The 7001-nt window shown below is 39.1% G+C and overlaps 1 pseudogene; it reads right to left on the bottom strand.

Moving 5' to 3' along the window:
• Positions 1-879: 879 nt before the first annotated feature.
• Positions 880-1971, bottom strand: LOC110288458 (annotated as a pseudogene).
• Positions 1972-7001: the final 5030 nt, after the last annotated feature.

Here is a 7001-nt window from a genome sequence, read left to right as displayed (position 1 = left end):
GAAAGAAAGAAAGAAAGAAAGAAAGAAAGAAAGAAAGAAAGAAAGAAAGAAAGAAAGAAAGAAAGAAAGAAAGAAAGAAAGAAAGAAAGAAAGAATGTTAAGAAGAAGGGGAAGGCAAAAGGATGTATCTCAGGGATAAACACTCAGCTCTCATTTATTCTCAGCCCTTTGTGGAGTCATTCTCTTATGGCTTCACTGCAGTTCATCTCTAATTGTCTCTTGCCATTTTAACTATCATTGGAAATGAAGACCTATATGAGAAAGTGGTGCAGTGATGTGCCATTTTACATAAGACACAGTTTTAATTACCCCTTGTGACCTGCAACTTTTGTTGCTAGGTGCTTTGAATTTGTCTACAGTATAAAATATGGATTCCCACCAGGGATGCCTGCCTGGAATCCAATCAAATAGTTTTTGGTTACCCCATATCCCTTTGAAACTTTTGTACAAGTGGAAATATTTTAGCTTTCAGGCTGATATCAGTTATCAATGTCCATAGCTGAGTAAGTCATGTATGCCATTTCACACCCAGCAACCTGCATAAAATCTGACAGCAATATGGCCACTAGCCTGCATTAAGGGAGCTTCTAGTTCAATTCCTACTTTATTTCTCTATTCTGAAATTATGCTGTGCAGTGTCTTTTTTTTTTTCAAATTTTTGTGTTGTTTTGTCTTTAAAATCCATTGATCATCACAAAAACCCAGGAAATACAACTAAAGAGAAAACAAATATCTAACTGAAGTCTAAGAATCCAGAGCTACGGACGAGATGTGGCACTGGAAGTCTAGGTGTGTACGGGGTGGGAGGTAATTCCCATGGGCATGGCCGCAGTCATGGGAGACACATAGGGAGGTGAGGCAGCAGCTGGGCAGTTAAGTTTACCTCTGCAGGATGACAGCGTTGAGAAGGTTAGCTTCCTTCAGGGTTTGGTTCTCATCAGCCAGCTCTTTGTTAGGGAAGGTAGTCATAAGGACAAAACTGGTGGCAGTCATAGCTGGCCGGGCATCCAAAATGAAGAGCCGGATGTCGCTGATCCTGTGGCTGTGATTGCCATCTGCAAGCCGGATTTGGATGTTCATGGTAGGTTCTGCTTCATTGATTAAGATGGACGAGCTAGCTTTGGCTTCATTTTCTGCTTGTTGGCCTGGAGAACTGGTGTTTAATACCTGGGGAGGGGGGGGCGTGCTGCCCAATTTCTGGCCCTCACCAGTAAAGGCTTTGAAAGCTCCTTTGGGCTTCACGAAGTCCTCATCCGGATGATTCTCCATATCCAGGTTCAACTGCCCGCCGTGTTCTAACCTCTGAAGCTCTACGGGAACCTCCCCTCTATGGATAGACTCCAGATACTGGGCATTGGATGGGTCTTGGTAGCTTCTAAGGTAACCATTTTCTAGGCTAAATCCAGTTTTCCAGAGCTTTAGCACTACATGAACATCCTGGCCTGAATGCAGCCTCCTTTCTCCTGCCACATAGGCAGACACTTCCTCTGGTGCTGCTCCAAAGCTGTAGCCCCCTCCTGCAAATGGTCTTGTTTTACTGTTCTCTCCAGGGCTCTTGGTCACTCGTTCCACGGCTACAGCCCCATGCTCTTTGGCACTCTTAAACTGATCATCCACCAGCTCGTTGGGACTTTTCTTCCTGGGAGAACCAACAATCTGCTGTCCACTTCTCTCTGAGCCCCCAGCATAAAACCTCTGTCCCTCCTCTTCCTCCTCCTCTTCATCTTGGTCATGAATGAGGTCTCTGAAAGATGTTACTCTATTATCTCTAGGAGCTGTGCCTCTGGACACTGAACTTGGGGTTGCTTGTGAAATGGTCACAATGTCTTCATCCCCTCCATCCTCATAAAAGCTTGCAAATGAAATCTGCAGGTCCTAGCCAGCCGACTCCAGGAAAAAACGGGCCCTGTCCTCCTCAGTGCCTGTCACCACCACGGACTCCTTCAATGTGTCCTGCTGCTCCTCTGCCATCTTAGCCCTGTGCCGCTGCGCAGTATCTTAAGTATCAGGTATTTATAGTATAATTCTTCTAATTACTCAGGAGCAATATCAACCCTGTATTGATGTGGTACCTAGAGCTTCCCTAATAAACAATGCAGTTGTCCAACTCTTAGAAGTGGGTTTTTAGTAATAATAAATTAATTAATTGTGCTACATATACCCAAAAGTTTTAATTCAGAAAACATGAATAAAACTGTTATGGAATTAGTAGATAGATGAGTGGGACTGAAAAGTTTATATGTAATGTAGTAATACAAGGACATAATTAATAAAAACACACACATTCTCTCATAGAGTAGTCATATCTTCAATTATATAATGTGCTGAGTTGAACTTATAGTTCCCTTCAATGAAAAAATAAAAAAGAGAGCACTGGAGAAAAAGTGCCTTAAAGGAAGGTGAATAGTACCTCATAGGTTATCTGAAACCAAACATAGAGAAAAAATCTATGTGAAAAGAGGTAAAGAACGATAGAAGGGAAAATAGAGAGGACAAGTAGGCAGGAAGAAGAGTCTATTAAAATTAAATATTATATGAGCAGCTAATGAAATTCTAAAATAAAAATTGGAGAAAGAACAATCAGGAATGACTGCAGGAAGATTATATACTCATAAAACCCCACTCATAAATTTTGTAAAATGTTTACCATTCAAATAGAAGCATTAATAAAGTCCTCAGATATCTTTTATACCAACAACCCCATAGGAAGAAAAATAATATCAAGTTATGAAGACTCTTGGCCACACCCAAAGTATAAGCCACCAACCAAAGAGCATACATATGCTGGTCCATGTCTCCTGGCACATATGTAGCAGAAGAATGCTTTATCAAGCCTCANTGGGAGAGAAGGAGCTTAATCCTGTAGAGATTTGATGCCTATAGAAGGGTATACTTGGAGGAGTGCCTTGGGGATAAGTCAGAGGCAAAGGGGCAGAGAATGAGTTAAGAACTCTGAGAGGGTATACCAGGAAGGGGACAACATTTGGGATGTAAATAAATAAAGTAATAAAAATTTAAAAATTTTTTAAAAACATAATAAAATTCTTGCAAACCAAGTGCAAGAATATATCAAAAACATCATGATCAATTAGGAATCAACTCTAGGATGCAGTGATGGTTCAATATATAAAAATTCATCAATATAACCCACTATATAAACAAACACAATGGAAACAAAATAATCATATGATCATCTGATTAGATACTGAAAAGGACTTTAACAAATTACAAATCCAAGACCCTTTCATGTTAAATGTCTTGGAGAGATTAGAAATGCATGGCACATACCTAAACATAATAAAAGCAAACCAATAACCAACATCAAATCAAATGGTGAGAAACTTAAAGCAAGCTCACTAAAATTAGAGACAATACAATCTCTCCCTATTTACTCAATATAGTGTTTGATGTTCTAGCCATAGCAAATAACNAAAGCATAAGATAAGATAATACAAATAATGCAGATCCAGTGGATTTGAAATGCAAAGGTATCACTATTTACAGATGATATGACAGTACATATAAGCAATTCCAAAAATTCTACCAGACAATTCCTACAACTGGAAAACCATTTCAGCAAAGTGGATGAATGTAAAATTAAAGAAATCAGTAGTTTGCTTTCATAAAATTGATGAAAGGACTGAGAAAGAAAGTATGAAAATGCTGGCATTGGTGGCACACGCCTTTAATCCCAGCACTCAGGAGGAACAGGCAGGAGGATTTCTTACTTTGAGGCCAGCCTGGTCTACAGAGTGAGTTCCAGGACAGCCAGGGCTACACAGAGAAACCCTGTCTCAAAAAAACCAAAATCAAAAACAAAAACAAAAAAAAAACAACAACAAAAACAAAAATCAAAAAACAACAACAACAAAAACAAAAACAAAAACAAAAAAATCATGGAAACAAAACTTTTCACAATAGTCACAAATAACATAAAATATCCTGGTGTAACTCTCACCAAGCAAGTAAAAGATCTAAATAACAAGAACTTCAAGTGTCTGAAGAAAGAAAATGAAAAAGACTTCAGAGAATGGAAAGATCTTCCATGCTCATGAATTGGCAGGATTAACATAGTGAAAATAGTAATCTTGACAAAAGCAGTTTACAGATTCAATGCAAAATTCCAACACAGTTCTTCATAGACATGTAAAAAACGATTTTCAACTTCATATAGGTGAAGAAAAAAAGGATGGCCAAAAGAATACTGAAGAATGGAAGAATTCCTGGGAATCGTCATTCCTGACCTCAAGATGTACTACAGGCAATAGTAATGAAACCTGAATGATGATATTGGTACAGAGACAGACAGATCAATCAATGGAATAGAATTGAAGACCCAGAAATAAACCCACATGCCTGTGGACACTTGATATTTGAAAAAGAAGCCAAAACCATACAGTGGACAAAAGAAAGCATCTTCAACAAATGGTGCAGCTCTAATTGGTGGGCTACAAGTAGAAGAATACTGTTTGACCCACATTAATCACCTATACAAACCTCATGTCCAAAAGGATCAAGGACCTCAAGATAAACCCAGATACACTAAATCTAATAGATATAAAAGTAGGAAATAGCCTTGAATGCACAGACACGGGGAAATTTTTCCTGAACAGAACACCAATGGATTAAGATCTAAGATCAGCAATTGAAAAATGGGACCTCTTGAAACTGAAAAAGTTCTGTAAGGAAAAGGACACTGTCAATAGAACAAAACAGCAACCTACATATTGGGGAAAAGGTTGTCACTAACTGTACATCTGGTAGAGTACTAATATCCAAAAGATATAATGAACTAAAAAAGATAGATTCCTAAAAAACAAATAACTCAAATTAAAAATGGGCTACAAAGATAAACAGTGAATACTCAACAAAAGAATCTCAAATGGCTGAGAAGCACTTAAAAACTGTTCAATATCCGTAGTCATTAGGGAAATGCAAATCAACCTAACTTGAAATTCCATCTTACACCAATCAGAATGGATAAGAACAAAAAGTCAAAGGACAGCACAGAATAGTGAGGATTTGGAGATTGCAGAAGATTCCTCGATTGCTGGTAGGATGGCAAACTGGTACAATAACTCTTGAAATCAATCTGACAGTTCCTCAGAAAATTGGAAATAGTTTTTCCTGAAGACCCAGCTTGATCCCTTCTTTGCATGTAATCCAGCACATAACAAGGGCACTTGCTCCACTGAGTTCACAGCACCCTTATTCATAATAGCTAGAAGCTGGAAGAAATAAGATATCCCTTAACCAGATTGTGGATATGTTGTTCATTTACACAGTGGAATGTTATCAAACTATTTTAAATGAGGACATCATGAATTTTGCAGGAAAATGGATAGAATTAGAAAATTTTATCCTGAGCAAGGTAAACCAGATGCAAAAGGATATGAATGATACATATTCATTGATCAGTGAATGTTACCCAAAAAGAATATAATTAATACTCATGAAACAAACCCAGAAACATTGTGAAGTTAAAGAACAGGAAAGTACCAGTGAAGATACGTGAATTCCAACTTGAAGGGAGGCAAATCCAATGAAACACCTTGGGTGAAGCAAGACTAGGGAATGTTGGGGTGATAAGGCAAGGGGAAAAACACAAGATAGTCCCATAGGGCCAAGAAAGTGAATGGAATTATGCAGTTGCCAGGGGTCAGGGATGGGATATTCCTTAAAAAGTCTCAGAGACTAGGGATGAGAGAACTTCCCAAGAATCAAGGCAGGTGACCTTAGCAGAAGTGCTGACCAGTGGAGATATGAAGCCTAAAGATACAATGTCTATTAGACACAACTCACAATGGAGAGATTGGACACCAACACCCGTACAAAATGTTTGGCCCAAAATTGATCCTGTCTAAAATTAATGCAAGGACCAAATGGAGCCAAAACTGAAAAAATGGCTGAGCAGTTACCAACCTGTTTTAGATCCATCCCATGGGCAGGTACTAATCCCTCACACTATTACTGATGCTAGCATGACTATCCTCTGAGAGGCTCTACTCAGCAGATGACTGAGACAGATGCAGATACTCACAGCCAAGCCTTGGTGGAGGTTAACTACACCTATAGAAGAATTAAGGGGCGAATTGAAGGGGATGCTATCCCATAATGAAGCCAACAGTGTCTACTAACCTGGACCCTGGGGAGCTCCCAGAGNCTGAACCAGGAAGCAAAGAGCATACACAGGCAGTACTGAAGATTGAGGCACATATGTAACACAGGACTGCCTCCTCTGGCCACAGTGGGTAAGGCAATACCTATGGGGGCATGGGAGGGGCACACTCTTAGAGGCAAAGGGTAGGGTCACTGGGGAAGAACTCAGCAAGGGGGAACAGAAATGGGTGGCAACATTTGGGATGTTAATATATAAAATAATTATTTTTTAAAAAGAGATCCAAAATGGCAAGTCATAGATCTCTCTCANTCATTCTACATCCTCANCCTCCTGATTTATAAATCTGTNGTTAAGAACTTGGCAATCCTGCCTATGGTAGGAGAGCCATTAGACTATTAAAACACTGTGTGTCAAAGATCTAATGACTCTATTTTATTTTATTTCTAAATTTAGTTTTTCAGGTGTTCAAAAACAGACATTTGNCCACTGGTACATATTTACCCACATAAACACAGCCATTCTGGTATCCTGTAAGATGTAAATGACCACTACCCATAAAATGGCTTTATACGTAGTTCTAAAGATCTAAATCATTAGAACTCCGATNTAGGTGTAAGCCTGAGAGCTCAGCAGGTAAAGGTGATTGATCCCAAGCCTGATGACTTTAATCCCCAAGACCTGATTTTCTTAGTTTGTCCTCTGATTTCAAGCATCTTATGACTCTTCTTTATGGTGGATGGTAAATCCTTGAACTGGATTTTCTTTTTTTTAATATTTTTTATTATGTATTTTCCTCAATTACATTTCCAATGCTATCCCAAAAGTCCCCCATACCCTCCCCCCACTCCCCTACCCACCCATTCCCACTTTTTGGCCCTGG

This window comes from Mus caroli, unplaced genomic scaffold (assembly GCF_900094665.2).
Source record: "Mus caroli unplaced genomic scaffold, CAROLI_EIJ_v1.1 scaffold_11004_1, whole genome shotgun sequence".
Classification (NCBI taxonomy): domain Eukaryota; kingdom Metazoa; phylum Chordata; class Mammalia; order Rodentia; family Muridae; genus Mus; species Mus caroli.
Note: the sequence above shows the minus strand (reverse complement) of the source record. Positions and strands in the feature narration are given on the sequence as shown.